This window comes from Myotis daubentonii, chromosome 10, assembly GCF_963259705.1.
Source record: "Myotis daubentonii chromosome 10, mMyoDau2.1, whole genome shotgun sequence".
NCBI lineage: Eukaryota > Metazoa > Chordata > Mammalia > Chiroptera > Vespertilionidae > Myotis > Myotis daubentonii.
In genome coordinates this window covers 63,180,087-63,200,438 of record NC_081849.1, presented here as the reverse complement: position 1 = coordinate 63,200,438, position 20,352 = coordinate 63,180,087, and the positions used below count along the sequence as shown (strand labels likewise).

Sequence of the window (20,352 nt, the reverse complement as noted above, 5' to 3'; positions counted from 1 at the left end):
TTTCTTAAATTATGTCTAAATCTCCTTTCAGTGGACATTTTACCTTGTCTATATGATTCCTTATTTCTTTGTTAACTTTTTTTAAGAGGAGGTATACTTTTTGTTATATTTTTATTGACTGATTGATATTTAGAGAGAGAAATATCGATGTGAGAGAAACATTGATTGGTTGCCTCCTGCACACACCCTGACCCGGAATTGAACCTACCACCATTCAGAGTACGTGCGGGGCGAAACTCCAGCCAACTGAACCACACCAGCCAGAACTCATTGTTTACTTTTTTATTTTGAAATAATTTAAAACTTTTAGTAAAGCTTCAAAAATAACACATATAATTCCCATATATTCTTGATTCTGATTCACCAAATGTTAATGTTTTCACACATTTGTTTATGATTCTGTGTGCTTATGTAATGTGTGTGTATGTGTGTGCACATGTGCATGTGTGTCCTGAATTGTTTGGGAGAAAGTTATAGATGTAAAGACTTGAATGCTTCCCTATAAAAAAAACAAGGACATGCTCTTACATAAATAAATATAGTAGAGCTATTAAAATCTAGAAAAATTGATCCTCAGTTATTACATAATCTACAGGCCTTATTTATTTTCACTGAATGCCTTAATAATATGTTTTATAGCAGAAGAGGGGGGAAATGTACTTCTCAAGGATCCAGTCCAGGGTCATGCGTCCCCTCTAACCTCCTTTCATCTGAAACAATTCCTAGTATGTTTTTGTCTTTCATGACCTTGACATCTGGAAGACAGGCCAGTCATTTTATAGTCTGTCTCTTCATTTTAGGTCTGTTTTATGTTTCTTCAAGATTGGATTCATGTTAATATATTACAGGAATCTCAGAAATATGTTCTTCTCATGGCATCTGTTCAGGTAGCACGCAATTTCCATTTGTCCAATTCCTGGTGATAAGTCCCTCAGGCTGCATTCTTCCTGGGGGCTCTGGGGAAGATCGGTTTCCCTTCCTTTTCCAGCGTCCAGAGGCCACCTGCATTCCTGAGATCCCATCCTCCATCTTCAATGCCAGCAGTGTAACCTCTTCTCTCCTCTCTGACCTCTGCTTCCATCTTCACATCCTCTCTCATTTCTGACCCTCCTGCCATCCTTTTCTTGACCAGCTGTGATTACACTGGGCCCCCCAACCCAGTTAATCCAGGGTAATCTCCATATCAATATCTTTAAATTAAACACATCTTAGAAGCCCCTTTTACCCGGTAAAGTAACATATGCACAGGTTCTGGGATTAGGCCGGGACACTTTAGGATGGCCACTGTTCTGTCTACCAAGGTCAGGAAATAGCCTAAGGCCAATCTATTATCTACCATGACCCATGACCTGCACAAAAGAGGTCAGACCAATTGTTGGTCTCTAGTATCATTGCCAATAATTACAGGAGGGGAAAAGGTGGACCAAAAAGTAGCTCCCAGCCCACCAGCATGGCTCAGTGGTTGAGCATTGACCTATGAACCAGGAGGTCACGATTGGATGCCAGGTCAGGGCACATGCCTGGGTTGCAGGCTCGATCCCCAGTGTGGGGTGTGCAGAAGGCAGCCGATCAATGATTCTCTTTCATCATTGATGTTTCTCTCTCTCTCTCTCTCTCTCTCTCTCTCTCTCTCTCTCTCTCTCCCTTCCTCTCTGAAATCAATAAAAATATATATTTTTGAAAAGTAGCTCCCATCCCCAGTGATGAGACATTTCATGCCCATTTACTTCCACATTCAAATATATAAACTGAAAGCATCACAGTTACTCCAGTATGGGATTTATTCTTAAACTTGATTAGAATCCTCATTATATTGATTTAGTTAATAAACACGGCAGAATCACCAAGTAGTTGCAGCCTCAGTCTGTATATGTAGCATCCCCCAATCTGCTCAGGCATCAGGAGACACATGTGAGCTCGTCTCAGTCACACTGAAACAAATGGTGCCAGGCTGTTTGTTTGTAACTGTTGATAGCATCAGACACCACGGAATAGTTAGGGCGAATCATGTCCCAGGTTCGTTTTGCCTAGGCTGCCACCTGGAAAGTGTACCAACTAACCTGACCTATGTTTGCTGTTGGCGTAAAAAAAAGATATAACATGTCCAGGAATGGTCAGGGTGAATAAAATCCCAAATTTCCAAAATAGGTCTGTATAGCTCTCTACTCCTTTAGTCCTCATCATTCACCAAAAGTGGGCAAAGGGAATGAATCCTTTTGGGGACAGCCACATGAAGTGACCAAACTGCCTTACTAAAAAGTAGGCCAGGATTATGTGCCTTTTTGTTTTTGTAAAAAGGAAATCATGGAAAGACTGAAAGAATACATTTCATATGTGAATTTTTACAAATAAAAATGGCTATTATAATGGGGGGGGGTAATAAAAATAAATAAATAAATAAATAAATAAATAAAAAGTGGACCAGGAAAAGGCAACGGACAAAGAATCAGAACTCTTTTGAGTTAATTGTTGATAATGCCCTTCCAGCTTTCAATACTGCGGATGGTAAGGAAAACGGGACAGGACATCCATTAAATTCTTTTCCTAACAGCCCATCACTGAATGGTCTTTGCAAATTACCCAGAAAGCCTAACAGATGAAACAGTTTAGTTGTAAGGGCCGCGATGGTGTAGCTGGAGTCAGCTGACTGGACGGGAACAGCAATACCATTCCCTGAAAAATTGTCAAAGCAGTGAGGCAAAAGTCAGTACGTAGTCCCAAAAGGAGGTCAAAGGTTCAGTGAGGTCAATTTGCCAGGAACAGAGAGAGGTCACATCCCATACAGGGTCGCTTCCTTCACCACCGAACAAACAAGCCAACCTTTGCAGGAGTCACCGTCTGGCATACAGTGGAAGCTTCTGCATCCATCAGAAACACATGCCCTTTCTTTCCAGTGAGCCCTGTCTGTGATAAGGAATGTGTTGCTACGTCCGATGCAAAGATGAAACCAGCTATCCATCGTGGCACTCTGGTCGTTGCAGACTTGATCAACAGCCTGATTCTGGTTGATCTGACCAGAGAACAGGCCCTTACCATGAGCGCCTAACGGAGTGAGTGTGACTGATGGGCAGATACGGTTTGTTTACCCAGATCATAGCCCCAAAGAGGGATGTCTTTCATCTGCCGGTCTTAGGCCTCCACGTGGTAGACCAACTGCGTAGGCCATTGGTAACTGTCCAAAAGTCAGAGGGAGTCTCTGAGAGTATTATTACCTAAAGCAAAAGTGACAGCCCATCGTGCTACAGTTCCTCTTCCAGAACTGTCATTGGGGTTGGATGACTGCTGCCACCCAGTGGACACCATCAACTTGCAGTTGAGTTGAGCCAAAGTGAACTACCCCAGGATTATAGGTGAATTGGGGCCCCACTGAGCTAGCAGCTTTGCTTCAGGCAGTGGAATGTGGGGGAAGGGATAAAGTTTCTCCCAAAGAGATGACTGCCACTTTTTCATGTAAAACTCAGATGACACCATTTCCATTTGACAAGACAGGTTTATTGGACCCCTCCCACTTTGTGTTGTTGAGTCCATGTTGACTCATCTCAAAATGGGCATATCCAGCATGGTAAGACTTTCAGTTTCAACAAGAGCTTGGTAGCAGGTCAAGAGCTGCCTTTAGTGGGAAAGAGGGGCAGTGTTTGGTGGTTGTGTCCGAAAGGTTGTGCTATTGTACTGAAAAATGGCCTCGCCTCCCACTCTCACAGTCATTATGCCCTGAGCTAAGGCTGAGTTTCCCTTTTTCCATCTGGGTTTATATATTGTTTCTGTTGGACCAATCAGGGGAGGACAGTACCTGTGCTAGTCCCTGAGCGGGAAAATTCCCTCTGACGTTTATGGTTATTCACAGAACAGGCATATAAAACGTCATCACCAATTATTCATTCAGCAGTGGGAACCACAACAATCGTTCATTTGTGGCCCAGAAACCCCACACAATAGACCACTTGAGCTTCCCTTCCCCACTTCCAACTGTGTCCAAATCCCATAAGTTGAATTCAGGCACCAAGGAGTCTAGCCTGAATGCACGTCAGAGCCCACAGCAAGTTTCCAGATCCTGCGTTTCCCAGTTCGGAGGGCGGGAATTAAAGAGTAGCAGGCGAATCAAGGCCATGGTGGGATGGCAGGCAGGAAATTTTATTGCTAGCCTTTCATATCCTCTTTCAACCCTTCACCCCAGAGTCAGAGCCTCAGCACCAGGATCCAATGTCTCCTTTTTTCTGCACCTGAGCACACGCCTCTACAATTCCACCCTGCTGTTTTGAGGGCCTCTGGTGACCCTTACACCTGGCGCCCCATCTTCTCACTGATCAAGACAAACTGTGAAGAGCCAGGTAGATGAGTGCAGTGTCTCTGTGCTATTAGGCAAGGCAGGTGTTGGGTTCACTTTTCTTTCTGAGTGGCCTCCTGCTATGGCTTAACCAATGTCTTCAATTCATCCAACCTAATGCTTTTGGTTCACCCAAAATCTTTATTTAAATAGCAAGGTCCTCATTGCTGGCACCAATTTTTTGGTTTGGAGGACTGCTGGCTCAATAGCCACAGACACACTGCCTTTCAGCTGGGGCTATGGAGCTTGCTTGGCCATTGTCATGATAGCATCCCTTCCTCTGCCCACCAAGAGGAAAGAATAAGCAGCAATCAAGTGGCATTGGGGTAGTTGTTTAGTCCTACTTTTTGTAGCTCACCCTTTAATCATTGATTCAACTCATGTTCCTTATCAGGTAAGGTAGTGGGAAGCCCTTTCTCCACTCCCACCTTCCACACACATAGCCCTCCTGCCCGCTATTTGGGCAAGAACATTCACTACCAGATCCCAGGGATTTTCTCATCTCTCTGAACCTGGTTCATAAAAAATTGGTCCTTCCTCTTCCAGAAAGTCATGTCTCCATCCGCATCCCATTCGTGTCACTAAAACTGTCAAAGCTGTGATTTGATTTTACTTTTATAAGCTATTAAGTTAGCCTGTTACTGTTTCACGAATGCTTGCAGAAAACACAAGACTCTTGTTTCCGAGCCCACAGACCTGATTTCTCACAGCACAGCAAGCATCGTGAGCATCTGCACGCTTATATTGGTGCCCCTGGCCCTCGAGTCCCATGAAGGCAACATGAAGGACCCAGATGAGTCCCTGCATATGTAGTGTGCGGCATCATAGGGAGAAGAAAAAACACTTGCTTCCAAGAATCCACCAATTTTATAACAAGCAGTAAGCAAGCCTGCTTTCTTTGTCCCAGAGGAAGACATTACCTCATCCTCCAAAGTTGCTCACTGCAAATACAAGCCAGAGAAACAGCCTGTGTAAAAAGAAGATGGGGCCTTGCAGCCTTGGCAGGCATACCCAGCAAGGCGTGGAGAGCGTGACAGACCTATGGAGAAGTTCCCCCCAGTAACAGCCAGCCCTCTGGAAAAACAGTAATCATTTAAAAACTCCCGCCATCATTTGCCAATTTCCTGGCTTAAATACTTCCACCATGACTGAGGATCCTAAAACAATTGCTAGAGACGTTTGGAGGGAAAATCTTGGGTTGCCCTCACGGATAAAAGAGACCATCTCATAAAATTAAATTAAAAACTGGACTGTGATAGTCTCAATCTTTGACTGGTAGTCAATCCTCCACCTTTCTGTCTGCATCTTTAGTAAACCATTAAACCCACGTTTATACATTTCTGAGTCTGTAGCAATTTTCTACAACATTATCTGGTTTTGATTTTCTTCATAGTCTTTATTGCTATCTTAAATTTCCTTTTATTTATTTTTTTACTTTATTGTCTTGCTGCCCATAGAATGCAAAAACAAGAATTATATCTATCTTGCTTATCGCTTTATCCCCAGCACCTCTAATGGTGACTAGTCTGTGAAAGGTATTCAAGAAATAGATGATAAATAAGTGAATCCTGGTTTTAGCACCTAGTCCACCTCACGGTGCGGCCTCTCCCCTGCATTCGGTCAGTTTTGGATGGTTGGTGTGGCGGGTAGCAATCAAGATGTCAAACAAGCTCCAGTGTTTTCCTCTTACAATTAAACCTGGATTGGCTTTTGGAATATCTGACACCCCAGCGCTGCCATTCACATAATATGTAAAATCAGATCATTAATTAAACCTTTCCACACCTCAGTTTCTCCATCTAAAGTGCTCAAGGATCCCTGAAAGAATGGCTTCAGTTTTCACGTGGTCTCTGGGTCCATGCAGTGCTGAGTGTGTGTCCATGACGGTTCTGCCTCTTTCTAATGACATCCTTGCCCCTGCAGGGTGATGGGAGAGTAGAGATGAACAGTTGAAGTCTCGCTTTTCTGCCACCTACTGAAGTGGTTCAGAAAGTCTGAGGAGTCTCTGAAGGCAATTTCTCAGCTTCTCTTTAACCAGAATTCAAACCTTACTCTAACACGTTTCCCAAACTCACCCCCATCTGTTTTCTCGCCTATAAAATGGGGCTAACAGCACCTATCTCACAGGGTGGTGGTGATAATCAGACCTCCTAAACCAGTGCTTCTCAAAGGCAGGTCCCTGGACTGGCAGCATTGGCATCACCTACCAGATGATTAGACATGAGTTCTTGGGCCCCGCCCCAGACCTACTAAAGCAGAAAGGGGTCACACCCCCCATCTGTGTTTTAACATGTCTTGCAGGTGATTCTGATGTACAGTACCATCTTAGAAGCACTGACAGATGAAATCACTTGACATTTGTTTGGCCCTCAACTGTCTGCTTTTCACTTATTCACCCAGATGTATTAGCCACCTGAACCAATCCCAGCAAAGCTGCAGAGCTGTTTCTCTCAGGTCACCTGGCAGATAGGAACAAGGGGTGGGAGGCTTGGGAGCAGGCCCTGCTCTAAAACTCAACTGTAAACGCTTGTTTTGGCTGCTGTTCCTCCTCTGCGCAATTATCACAATTTGACCAAATGTTCCTTCCCTGTTTATATTTTTTCTTTTTCCTACATCTTTTTATTTGTCAAGGAGCTGTTTCAATAGACCATTTAATGCACCCATGAGTAGCTATGCATTTTACAGTTGGTATATGTATTATCTCATTTAAGCCAAAACCATGAGTTACCTTTTTTTCTTTAAACATCTTTTATTTAACTACTTCAAACATTCAGGGCCCATAGTGTCTTTTCAATGTAATCAAAAGACAGCAAAGGCCCTTCGTGGGGAAAACAGGACGTAATAACTAGCTTTTTGACAAACTGTCAGAATGTCTCAATTCTGTTAAGAAGATCAGGCCTGGCCAGCCTGGCTCAGTGGTTGAGCATCAACCTATGAACCAGGAGGTCACGGTTCAATTCCTGGTCAGGGCACATGCCCAGGTTGTGGGTTTGATTCCCAATGCGGGGGCTTGATCCCCAGTGTGAGGGCTTGATCTCCAGTGTGGGGTGTGCAGGAGACAGCCGATCAATGATTCTCTCTCACCACTGATGTTTCTATATCTCTCACTTCTCCCTTCCTCTCTGAAATCACTAAAAAAAAAATTTTTTAAAAGAGTGATATCAGTTGGAAAAATGAGACTAATTTTGCTGCATGTTTAAAGAAAGTGGAAATAACCAGTAAATAGTGGTGTATCTCTGCTTTTCAGTAGAAGGTTCTTAGTTCATACTTAATTGAAAAGGCAAGACACTGTTGAATTTTGAAAATCCTGGTAGAGTTTTTTTAAGTAATTTAATGTAGCATTTTATGGTTTCTTTTGTAGTTTGGAATTTGCGATGGATATCTAGGGATGCATATGCCTTCTGATCCCTTAGATTTAATCAGACTTCTCACTTGCTTGCCTGCATAATGGTTTATGGTACCTTTGATGATTTGCAGCCAACCTAGCACTTTTAATAATTTACTGTAAAAGCATTTAATTTTTAATGGACAAGAATGGGTTAGAGGTAACTTTTACATTGGTAAGTGCTCTCCTGAAGGCTGGGAAAAAGGAACAGTATATTTAAATTCCAAATGTTATTGAAAAGCATGCGTCTTTTATTACCAAAATCAAATGCATAATTGAAGAACATACCTAACCCAAAATTATTCCTGGCGCTTTATTTAACCGGGTGATAGCCTTGTGAATATAAGGACATTTTTTCAAATTCTCATTTTTTTTTTCTTATCTTCATGCTGTTTTCAATATACTGTTCCACTAGATAACACATACCTGCCACAGGGTGAGACTAGACGTCATTTTATTACATCTTGCTAATCCAGAAAAGCTCAACAAAAGAATGGCTTGTAATGTCTGGTACATAAAAGAAATAGGATCTTATATTCATTTTCCTTAAAAGTTTTTCTAAAATCTCCATATAATGTGCATACCTAGGAATGATTTCACAAGTAGTCTTAAACATATAGAGTTTCCATGTGGAAAGAAAAATGGGAAGATGCCAGCATAAATATTTTCTAAGACTTGATGGAGGAGAAAACATTTCTTGCCTTCAGAGGCACATAAAACAAAAAATGTTGCAATTGCTGAATAATCCCTTTTTCAGATATGCCATATGTAAAAGTAAGAATGGCCTCACAGGGCTGCTTTCTGGGGAATCAACTAAGAGCTTACAGCCCTGGAAATGTATTCTTCTGTCCTAACATTCCACGGCAGATCGTCCCCAAGCTTACCCTGAAATGCACTACAGGAAGAACTCTAATGGTCAAGAGTCCAAGTCTGAGCTCTGTTTCTAAAGCACCTTTGGAATTGAGACATCGGAGCAGTTGCATATGAATGTGGAACTCATTCTATGTTGGCCTTCAAACGGTCTGGAGTCTAAGTCCCACTAGACTCTCAGGAACCTTTGGTACTTAGCCAAGGAGCTTGTGCCCTTCAAAATAACCCCATCCACAGAGGGAAGGTGGAGGATCTAGTCACCATTGCTCCATTTGGTTTCCTGGGATGAACCTGCAGGCGCAAGATTTACCTGGTTAATCAGGACTCTATCTCTGGCCCACCATCTTTTGGCTTCCTGGCCGGGGTCAAATATAAAACAGCCCCTTTCTCTATTAGCCAGATTCTCATCTCCACCACAGCTAATGAACAGAAACTTCTAGATCTAGTCAATTGTCCCCCATATTTGAGGAACTAGATATTGCTCCTGAGCAGACAAGTTCAGGGGCACCTGAGTTGAATGACCTTCACCGATCATATACATACATATCTCCTTCTTTCCTCCAGCTCTCTCAAATTCTTTATCTCACATCACCAACAGTGACTTTTAGAGTCCTTAGAGATCATCTGGCAACCCATAAACTTTCACATGAAGAAACAATAAGCAAAATAATTGCCCAAGATTACACAGAAGCTGAAAACTAGAATTTTCTGAATTGAGTGCTTTCTAAATACTGTTAGAAATCTGCTTTCCGAACCAAGTGCTTACCCCACTACATCATAAAGTTAGTCTCACTCTCCCCCTCCTCTGACTCTCTTCCTCTCCATTCTCTCCTCCCCAACTACTCTCATCCCTTTTGCTTCAGGCCTTCCCCATGACACCAGGAGTACCCATGAGTGTCACTTAGCTATAAAGAAAGAAAGAAAGAAAGAAAGAAAGAAAGAAAGAAAGAAAGAAAGAAAGAAAGAAAGAAAGAAAGAAAGAAAGAAAGAAAGAAAGAAAGGATGGGGGGGCAGGTAGATAGTGTGTATTCCTGACCCCAATCCAACAACCTTTCTGGTTTAATTCCTTTTTTCCTCCTCCTCTTCCAATCAGGTGTGCTGCCCCATTTTCATGTTCTGACAACACTGCAGAATGAGCTGACTTAACCCTAGCTAGTTTGCCAGCCTAGTCTCTATGATAGAAACATAATTAAGTTTCATGGGCATGTTAATTCCCCTCTCTTAATGTCCTTACCAGGTTGGGGCTTTGTGAATCATCTTCAAAAGACAATAGGAGAGAGTGCCTTCGGTGGTCCCAGATCTGTCTCTTGCTTCAACAGTGTTTGGATGGAACAGACCCAGGGACACCCCTTCTTCCAGCCTCTGGCCACTCTCCTTAGTCTATCCAGTCACCACCTTCAGAACCACCTCCAGAACCAGCCAACACCGGTTTTTTTCTACCTGAACTACTTATTGCTGAACAACCATGAGCTCCCAAATTCGTCAAAATCATTCCACCGAGGTGGAGGCTGCAGTCAACCGCCTGGCCAACCTGCATCTGCAGGCCTCCCATATTTACCTCTCTCGGGACTTCTATTTCCACGGGGATGATGTGGCTCTCGAGGACATGGGCCACCTCTTCCGAGAGTTGGCGGAGAAGAAGCACAAGCGTGCTGAGTGTCTCTTAAAGTTGCAAAACAAGCGCTGTGGCCGCGTTCTCTTCCAGGATGTGCTGGAGCCTCCCCAGGACGAGTGGGCAAAACTCAGGATGCCATGGAGGCCGCCCTGGCCTGGGAGAGGAACCTGAACCAGGCCCTTGTGGAGCTGCAGGCCCTGGGTTCTACCTGCGCAGACCCTCCTCTCTGTGACTTCCTGGAGAACCACTTCCTAAATGAGCAGGTGAAACTCATGAAGAAGATGGGCAACACCTGACTCACCGCTGCAAGCTGCCGGCCCCCAGGCTGGGCTGGGCAAGTATCTCTTCGAAAGGCTCACCCCAAGCACAACTAGGAGCCTTTGGAGCCCAGAGGCCTTTGAGAGGCCCCCCTGCATCCCCTGGTGTCTGGCTTTTACCTGAGCCTCTTCGCAAAACTACTAGCCATTGTTTTAACCACCCTGAAGCCCTCTCCCATGCATTGGACCAAATGAAACAATAAAGCTTTTTGCAGAAAAAAAAAGACAATAGGAGAAAATAGTTAATATTATCATAATAACTTTTTAATATATTTTTTATTGATTTCAGAGAGGAAGGGAGAGGGAGAGAGAGATAGAAACATCAATGATGAGAGAGAATCATTGATTGGCTGCCTCCTGCACGCCCCCCACTGGGGATCAAGCCCAAAACCTGGGCATATGCCTGACCGGGAATCAAACTGGTGACCTCTTGGTTCCTAAGTCAATGCTCTACTGCTGAGCTACACCTGGCTGGGCAATAACTTTGTATTGTAACAGATGGTTACTAGACTTATTATGGTAATCATATCATAAGGACTATATATGGCAAATCACTATGTTGTACACCTGAAACTAACATAATAGTGTATATCAACTATACTTAAATTTTTAAAAAGAGAGAGAATAGGGACATGTATAAAACAATGTGGTAAACATAGCCTTCTAGCTTCCATCCTGGTCTGGGTCCTCACATTTATGCCCCTCAAATTTATGCCAACGAATACATGAAGTGACACACCAAAGTGTTAGCATTGGTCACTCTGTGGGCATAGAACTGGAATGGGGTAGAGCCAGAGAGGGGTATTATCTTTATTCTAGAACATCTTTTAAAATATTTTATAAAGAAAGGAAGGAAAGAAGAAAGGAAGGAAGGAAGGAAGGAAAGAAGGAAGGAAGGAAGGAAGGAAGGAGAGAAGGAAGGAAGAAAAATGAGGAAAACATACCTAAACCACAACACAAATTGTAAGCCTGAAACCTAGAATATAACAGAAATAATGTTTTAAGTAGTATAAATAAAAAGGCTATAAGCATAATATAGTAAAATCTGTAATCCTTTAAATCAATAATGCTAGGTTTTTAAAAGATCTATAAATTCTATTTTCCCCCATAGCAGTTAAAAAAAGGGAAAATTCTGAGTTATGGACTGATTGTGAGTATAAATTTTTTAAGTCTCTGTTAGAACTGGGTGCTAGAATTTCTCATCTATACCGCTCATGTCTATACAAAGGGGAAAACAGACTGAACCACAGTCAATCTTGTATTTTTTGTAGACTAAATGATTAACCATTTCACATCAGAGTCTATCTCAATCCAATCAACTGGATGGAAATTACTCACTATAATGGAAAAAAAGTACTTAACTCAAAAGAGTTCATTCATTAATCATATATCAACACATCAGAAAGATAATCTTTCTTCTTAAGTTCCCAGGCTCTGCTTACTCATTCATTCCTTCAGCAGATACTTATTGACCTCTTACAATGAGCCAGGCACTCTGTAGAATACTAAGAAGAAAAACACACTCCTTAAAATAAAGGAAACTATGATTAGAAGGGGGAAATACAATATAAGTAAATTAGCTCATGATCTAAACATTAACATAGGGCTCACACACACACACACACACACACACACACACACACACAAATGTGATGGGGGTAGGAAGCAAAAGGAAACAATTACATATCTATTCTCGCACAAGAGGAGAAATCTCCACAGAGGAAGCTGACACCTGAGCCAGGACTTAAGGAATAGATTGGGGTTCATTGAAAAGTTTCCAATGAAAATCAAAGCCTGAAAATAGAAGAGGCCAAGTTCATGAAGACTTCTCTCTTTGGCCAGCATTCTCCAATGTGTTCATAGATCTTATTTAAGAAAAAAAAAGAAAGGACCCTACAATCAAAAGAAAGTTTAGGAAATGTTGGATCCTACAACCTTAAGCAGTTTTCTTTATAGCAGGACATTTTAGAAACTTTACACCCTCAAAAGTTATGCCAACCAATTACATGAGATGATTTTTAGATTCAATTGTTGATAGATATGTATTTGTTGCCACTTTATTGTTCATATTTTTTATATTTTTATTTTTCTTCTTCTTCCTCTTCTTAAAGAATACCCTTCAGCATTTCATGTAATACTGGTTTGGTCGTGATGAACTCCTTTAGCTTTTTCTTGTATGCGAAGCTCTTTGACCTCTAATTCTAAATAATAGCTTTGCTGAGTAGAGTAATCTTGGTTGTAGGTCCTTGCTATTCATCACTTTGAATATTTCTTGCCACTCCCTTCTTGCCTGCATAGATTCTGTTGAGAAATCAGCTGACAGTCGTATGGGTGCTTCCTTATAGATAACTGCTTTTCTCTTGATGCTTTTAAGATTCTCTCTTTGTCTTTAGCCCTTGGCATTTGAATTTTGATGTGTCTTGGTGTGGTCCTCTTTGGGTTCCTCTTGTTTGGGGTCCTCTATGCTTCCTGGACTTGTAAGTCTATTTCTTTCACCAGGTAGGTGAAGTTTTCTGTCATTATTTCTTCAAATACATTTTCAATATCTTGCTTTCTCTCTTCTTCTGGCACCTCCATAATGCAAATGTTGATACACTTGAAATTGTCCCAGAGATTCCTTACACTCTCATATTTTTGGATTCTTTTTTATTTTTGCTCTTCTGATTGGGTGTTTTTTGTTTCCTCATGTTTCAAATCATTGATTTGATTCTTGGGATCCTCTAATCTACTGTTGAATCCCTGTGTATTATTCTTTATTTCAGTTAGTGTATGCTTAATTTCGGACAGGTCCTTTTCCTTTTTTTGGGGGGGGGCATTTTCACTAAGATCCTTGAAAGTTTCACTAAGTCCCTTGGAGGTTTCTAGAATATTCTTAAGTAACCTTATAACTGTGGTTTTGAACTCTATATCTAGTAGTTTTCTTTCTTCCATTTCTTTCATTTGTGACATGTTCTTTTGTCTCCACATTTTGGCGGCTTCCCTGTGTTTGTGACTATATATTGGGTAGAGCTGCTAAGTCTCCTTGCGTTGATAGAGTGGCCTTGTGTTGTAGGTGTCCTTGTGTAGTGGCTCAACCTTCTCAATCACCTGAGGTGAACACTCTAGGTCAGTGGTTCTCAACCTTAGCTGCACATTAGAATCACCTGGGAATCTTTTTAAAATCCTGATTTCTGGACCTCATCCTCCAGAAATTCTGTTTCTTTGTTACTAATGTTGTGGCCCCACCCCATAACAAAGAAACAGAATTTCCGGAGGATGAGGCCCAGAAATCAGGATTTTAAAAAGATTCCCAGGTGATTCTAATGTGCAGCCAAGGTTGAGAACCACTGCTCTAGGTACACCCCTTTGTGGGCTGTGTGCACAGTCTTGTTGTAGTTGAGCCTTGATTACTGTTGGTGTCATTGGGAGGAATTGACCTCCAGGCCAATTGGCTGTGAGGACCAGCTGTGACTACAGTAGGAGAGCTGCTGTGCAAGAGACACCCTTATGGAGCAGGACTTGCTTCAGTGGAGCTTTGGTGCTCACTGAATCTGCCCCTTGAATGTGTCACTTATGGATGTGTAAAGTTATAATCTGGTATGGTCTGATACTGACCACTGGGTACACTGGCTCTTGGTTCTCCAAGGAAGTGCAAAGTCAGCCACTGCCTGGGGCCACCCAGCAGGAGCTACAGAGAGATCTGCAGATTCCTCCTCTTTGTGTCAGGCTTGGAAGTGCCCAGACAAGGCCCAGCTGTGAAGCAAGGCAGGCTGGTGCTGGTGCTGATTCTTGGGCCTTTTCTTGATAGGTTTGGAGCTTCCTGACCCAGCTTCAACTTGTTTTATGGTTTTAACCTGAGAAAGGACAGGCCATTCATATGCAAAAGCTGCTGCACACAGCTTGGGTGGGTAGTAAATTGGGTCGGGCAAGGTCTCAGGGAATCACCAGGTGGAGCAAACAGAAATGGCTCCCCTGCAACTGGGGAGGTCCCAGCACTGGAACAAGGACCGCTGCAAGCACCTCCTCTGGAAGAAAGCCGCCCCCGAGTTCCTGCCCCGATGACAGAGAGTCCAGTTTCTCTTCGTATGTGTCTAGATCCCCCAGAGCCTTGCCCTGGCATTAGAGCTCAGAGGTAGCGGGAGCTTGTAAGTTCAGTTTGTGGTGCCAACATTTTAAGAGGAGCAGCTGGGTCACCAGCTGTCTCTGTGTCACTGAACCCCAATCTGCACTGGTTTTTACAGCCCGTAGTTCTTATTGCCTGTAGGGACTTCTTTTCCCAGCTCTGAAACCCTGAGTTGAGGGGCTGGTGTGAGGCTGGAACCCCTTGCTCCTCCAGGTGCCCTCCACAGAGGCAATCTCCCTCCCAATTAAAAAAGTGGCCCATGTGGGTGCCAGACCAGCCCATTCAGTGCTCCACACCTCCTACCAGTCTCAGCGTGCTTTCTTCTTTACTTCTCTAGTTGTAGGACTTCCATTCAGCCAGCATTCCAGCGGTTCTGGATGATGGCTGTTCTGTATTTTAGTTGTAATTTTGATGTGATTGTGAGAGGCAATGAGTACAGGTGTTTGCCTATGCCGCCATCTTCATTCTCTCTGCTGCCATACTCTGGAAAGCACCCTTTTCTTTATAGAACTTGAGGGTCTGACTTGTCCGTATTCACACTTTATTTGTGATCTATACTCATGGATTTATTTTCATGTGTATCTTGGACTAAGATAAGAATAGGTGATTGTACGCTCCACCAATGAATGTTCAAATCCCTGTTGGAAAAAGCAGCAGACAAGTCTTAGCGTTTATTATTATTGCCATCAACACTACAATCATTCTCATTCCAAAAGGTTGTCATTGTCTTACAGGATGAATTCTAGCAAGGCCATGCCAACATTTTTTTTATGTCAGTATAACAAGACTGGAAAACCCAGAGTGAGATGACTGAACAATACACACGCCCAGGGTCAGTGATGATGCACTAGGCAACTACCAAACACTCTTCCTCTTTGTATAATAATCAACAAGTAGATTAATAATCAACCCTTCCCTTTAAACGCACTGCATGTATGTGAAATAATATATTTTTCTATTTGTGAAAAATATACAATGTATGTATCTTTTAGGGTGTACTAAATATTAATAAAAAGGGGGAAATGCAGATGGTCTAGATAACACAGTAAAAGATGAATGACTCAGCAGGTCACTATTTCTGTGAACAGGACTTCAGAAACTACAGATAAAGGAAGACTTCAGTCCTGTTATATGACACTGTTTAAAGCATGTGCTACTTGTATAATAGGCTAGGAAGGACTGATTCAATGGATGAAAGGCAATTTAGATCTATGACTTACATTACAATGATGAATCTTATATTAATATTAAAGTTCTATCCATCATATTGTAAATGTCCCTATAGAGCTTTTAACATTTCCCTTGTGGCTGCCTTAATATGTAATCACTGCTGCCCTGAGAGGCCAGTGCAGAATCTCTGCTTATAACTCTTTCTTCATTATATTTTTTTCCATTTTATTTCTGTGCAAATTGAGTCCTTTTTTTAGCTTTTGGGAAAAAAGTCACCCTTCCTACAGATTACCTGAGTGTGTAACACCCTCCAAAAACACTCTCGTTCAGCTGTTCCATATTGTTTCCTATTTCCCTTTATTTGTTGATAGTAAAATTAGCAGCAGTGAGAGGTCTGCTCTGTAGGCTTAGGAAACTTGGTTCGAGCTGTCAGTACCAGCAATAAATGTTGGCCAGCGTATATTTTGTAGCCCGTAAAATGTTGGCTAATATAGCTCAGATTCTTTGGTCGGTGGCCACGGTCCTCAAATGTCACATCTCATCAAAATCACTTCAGCAACTGTTGTGCACAGGCCCGTCCACAGAGAGGGAGGGTGATGCAATTGGATCACGTGCGAGAGGAGTTAGAGTCTCTAGGTACTAATTTTACTACATATTAAAAACAATGCTGCCCCAGGTCCTCAGGTGTGACCAAAATCTGGGGATCTCCTTGACCCTAATTACAAGATGCTCCAAGTTCAATAACTTTTCAGATTGGGGTGGAGGTGAGGGAAAGGAATACCAGGCCAAGAATTATTCACTAGGCTTGGTTCTCTCTTCAGTGTCAGAAAGAAAACCTAGAAGATAAACATGCCCCTTCTACCAGACTTTCAATTATGCCCTCCTTCCTCCCAGCCTGCACCCCACTACCTCTTCCCCCTACCCCACAATTAGTCTAGACCAGTGGTCGGCAAACTCATTAGTCAACAGAGCCCAATATCAACAGTACAACGATTGAAATTTCTTTGGAGAGCCAAATTTTTTAAACTTAAACTATATAGGTAGGTACATTGTTATTAACTTAATTAGGGTACTCCTAAGGCTTAGGAAGAGCCACACTCAAGGGGCCAAAGAGCCGCATGTGGCTCTCAAGCCTCAGTTTGCCGACCATGGGTCTAGAGAGGGTGGTAAGAATAAAAGAAGCAGCAGCAGCAGCTACCAGTAACCGACATTTGGGATCAACTTATGGGCTGATGACTCAGCCAGGCCTGCTGAGTATTTGCTCAGTGTTTTCTCCAAATGGAGAAACTGACTTAAGCCACTGAACAGAGCGCAGCGGACTCTGTGGCTGCCCTTCACCCCATGGCTTTAATTTGTTCCAGAAGGTGGGCAACCTACATCGCTCCCTCGCACTCCAACTATCCTCCTCACAACTGGCCCCTCAGAAGGCTTCCCAGAGGGGGGCGTGCGTCCTCTGCTCAGGCTCTATCCTGAGGAACAGGGTCAGCGTGACCCAGGGCGTCCGGAACTTCCCCTGAGAGTGTGGTTAGAGGAGAGGGGTGTGGGACCCAACGGCCCGGCCTCTTACATGGAGAGCACCCACTGCTAGCTGTGGAAGGGAGGTAGTTCTTGGCAGATTTTTCATTTAAAAAATGTTATGAATTTTTTAAATCTTACTCTTTCAAAATGAGCCATAAATGGGTCAAGTGATATAGAATAGTAAAATGGATGTGATATGAATTCTTTATAATTATGGAAATGGCAGCTTCCTTATTGGTTACATGAGTCACGTAATATGTAATTCCCTGCCTTTGGGTTATTAATAATGGATACACAGTTATCTAAATTGTTTTAATGAACACTTCTAAAATACTTTCTGTCACTGAAAGCAAATATTTTTATTGTAGGACTGAACTAGGATGTCCCATTATTACTATTTCTAATTTAGTGTAAATACTGTCAAAAAAACTGACAGAGAACAATGAAGCTAATTACCAAAAGAATATATGCTTATATTTGGAAGTATTCACAAGAGTCTTATTTTTACTTTCTCCAAAATAAACAGTCCTTACTGATCTCCACACAGTACATTATACAATGGAGGAAATTTTGGAGTGTTCCCAAGAGAAGTCTATCCAAGTGTCAGATAGAGAATGGCAAATCTGCCAAGTTAATAGAAAAATCAGCTTTCTTGCTCAAAAACCAATGAACCACTCTAGTCCAGGTCACAGAACTCATCCGAACTTAATAAACCCGGTGGGGAGACATGGGGCAAGTAGGTATCACCACAGCAAAACAAAGGATGTGACACTTCTTTTTTTACAGGCCCAAGTTAAAAAAGAGTTTAGGACCATTTAGGGACCAAACCACCTGGTCTTAAAATTCTCAGGATAGCACTTCGTATCTGGTGCTGAGAACAACACTGGAAACAGGAGCGCCTCCAAATGCCAAAGAGAAACACCTGAGCCAGGGCTCTCACCTGCCAGGGGAGAAAGGGAATCTTACAGGCTCTCAAAGTTGGCACTGCTTTTGATGGATTTATAGAGAAATAGCTGGGAATTGTGCCCTCAGCTGCCCCTAGGGAAGGAAGATCTAGAATTTGTTTTGTTTTGTTTTGTTTTTACCGCCAAAGCCCCACATGAGCCACAAAAATATCACACAAGAACACCTGCTTGCAAAAACAAAGACCCAGATGGCATAGATGAAAGCACTGTCGACTGGAATCACCAGTCGAGGATAGAGACCTCTTCAGCATCTTTAGAGAGAAACAGAGAAATGCCCACACCAACGCAGAATGGTTCAGTGGTCCTTGGGATGCAACTCAGAACTTAATTCTTCATCAGCTTGGGAAGTAGTTTTCCCTCTGAACAGGGAAATGGCGGAGAAGAGTCTGTTCAGTAGTTTTCCCTCTGAACAGGCAGAGAAGAGCCCAGATCCTCCCTTACTCTGTATCTGTGCAGCTGTATTGGACACCTTTTTTATTGTCTTCCCAGTAGCATCGCCCACCCCCAACTCTTTCACAGGTTTGCAATTGGATTTTCTGTTGGTGCAATGTGACCCACTCCTGGCCACAGATGACTGGTTCAGAATAGAGCACCTTGTCCAGACTGGGCTAATCAGAATCCTTCCTGGTATTTTGAATCTGAGATAAAGCAGTTTCTTGAAGGGGGGAGGGGCTGAAACTGAAGATGTAAACTCAGAAGGCACTAACAAATTGATAAAGAAGTGGAAAAATCAACACAGCAGTAGGAGGGGACAATGAAACTGATGTACTGAACGAAGAAATGAGAATCCAGGAGCGTCCCAATGGTGATCTGAGTCCTAGACTCCAGATGTTCTATAGGTCCCAACCCCACTCATAAGGCATCCCCGTATCCTCATAATAAATTCCCCATTTTGCTTAAACACGTTAGAAATTTCAGTAACATGCAACCAAGGAGTCTGAGTAATATGTCAGATAGAGGAGAGCCTGGTTTTGCAGCTGTGCCAATATAAAAGCCTGAGCTACACAACATTTACAAGAATAGGAAACTGCTCAAGAAACAGGGAGGTCCAAAGAGAGCCCACAGTCCTCTCCCGTCTTTCACCATGCACTGCTTAGCCCAGGATTCTGGGCCTCCTTCTCCCTGGGTGTTTTTGTCCAAGTTAGATCGGGTGAAGATATGCATTAAGGGAAGTTTTGAAGTGGTAACTCTAAACAAACAAATCAAACTAGAAAATATGGAAACAGCCCTGGCCAGTGTGGCACCAGAAGGTTGCCAGTTAGATTCCCAGTCAAGGCACATGCCCTAGTTGTGGGCTCAATCTCTGGTTGGGGGTATGCAGGAGGCAGCTGGATGATGTTTTGCTCACACATCGATGGTTTTCTCTCTCTCGCTCTCCCTTCCTCATTCTCTAAAAATCAATTATTTATATAAAACATAGGAAGGGTGATTCCATTGCTTTTGACCTAGAAATTGAGGGGTAGTATGTGGACAGAGAGGGCTCTACCAGAGCCCATCAGCCAAAGCCTACCATTATACAACTGCTCTGGGTCATTCCAGCCTGTTTATAATTGGCTACTGTCCCTAAAGATTGTACGCCTGGTTGAGCATTAAAACCTTTACCAGCTTTGTCTATTTTCTTTATTACAGGTTCTCAAAGGGGAAATATCTAATTTCTTAAACTCACCAGGTACAACAGCCAGTATAGAATTAAATTCATTAGGTATTTAATAGGGTTATATTAACATCTATTTTATTTTATTTTTTATCAATTTCAGAGAGGAATGGAGAGGGGGAGAGAGAGAGAGAGAAACATCAATGATGAGAATCATTGATCAGCTTCCTCCTGTGCACTCCCCACTGGAGATCGAGCCCGCAACCTGGGCATGTGCCCCTGACCGGGATCAAACCTGGGACCTTTCAGTCCACAGGCCAACACTCTATCCACTGAGCCAAACCAGCCAGGGTGAATTACTGATGATGCTCATTTTTATTAACTACCCATCTGCCCTCATTCCTGTGTGAGTTGTCCATTGCTAACACCCCCAAACGCACGTTGGTGTAGGTTTAAGCCACAGATTTCCTCCCCAGTGAAGGTGTGGTCAGG

The 20,352-nt window shown here is 42.7% G+C and overlaps 1 pseudogene; it reads left to right on the top strand.

Annotated features, from left to right (window-relative positions):
- The first annotated feature begins 10,044 nt into the window (after window positions 1-10,044).
- On the top strand, window positions 10,045-19,918 carry LOC132242539 (ferritin light chain-like; annotated as a pseudogene).
- The last annotated feature ends 434 nt before the right edge of the window (window positions 19,919-20,352 follow it).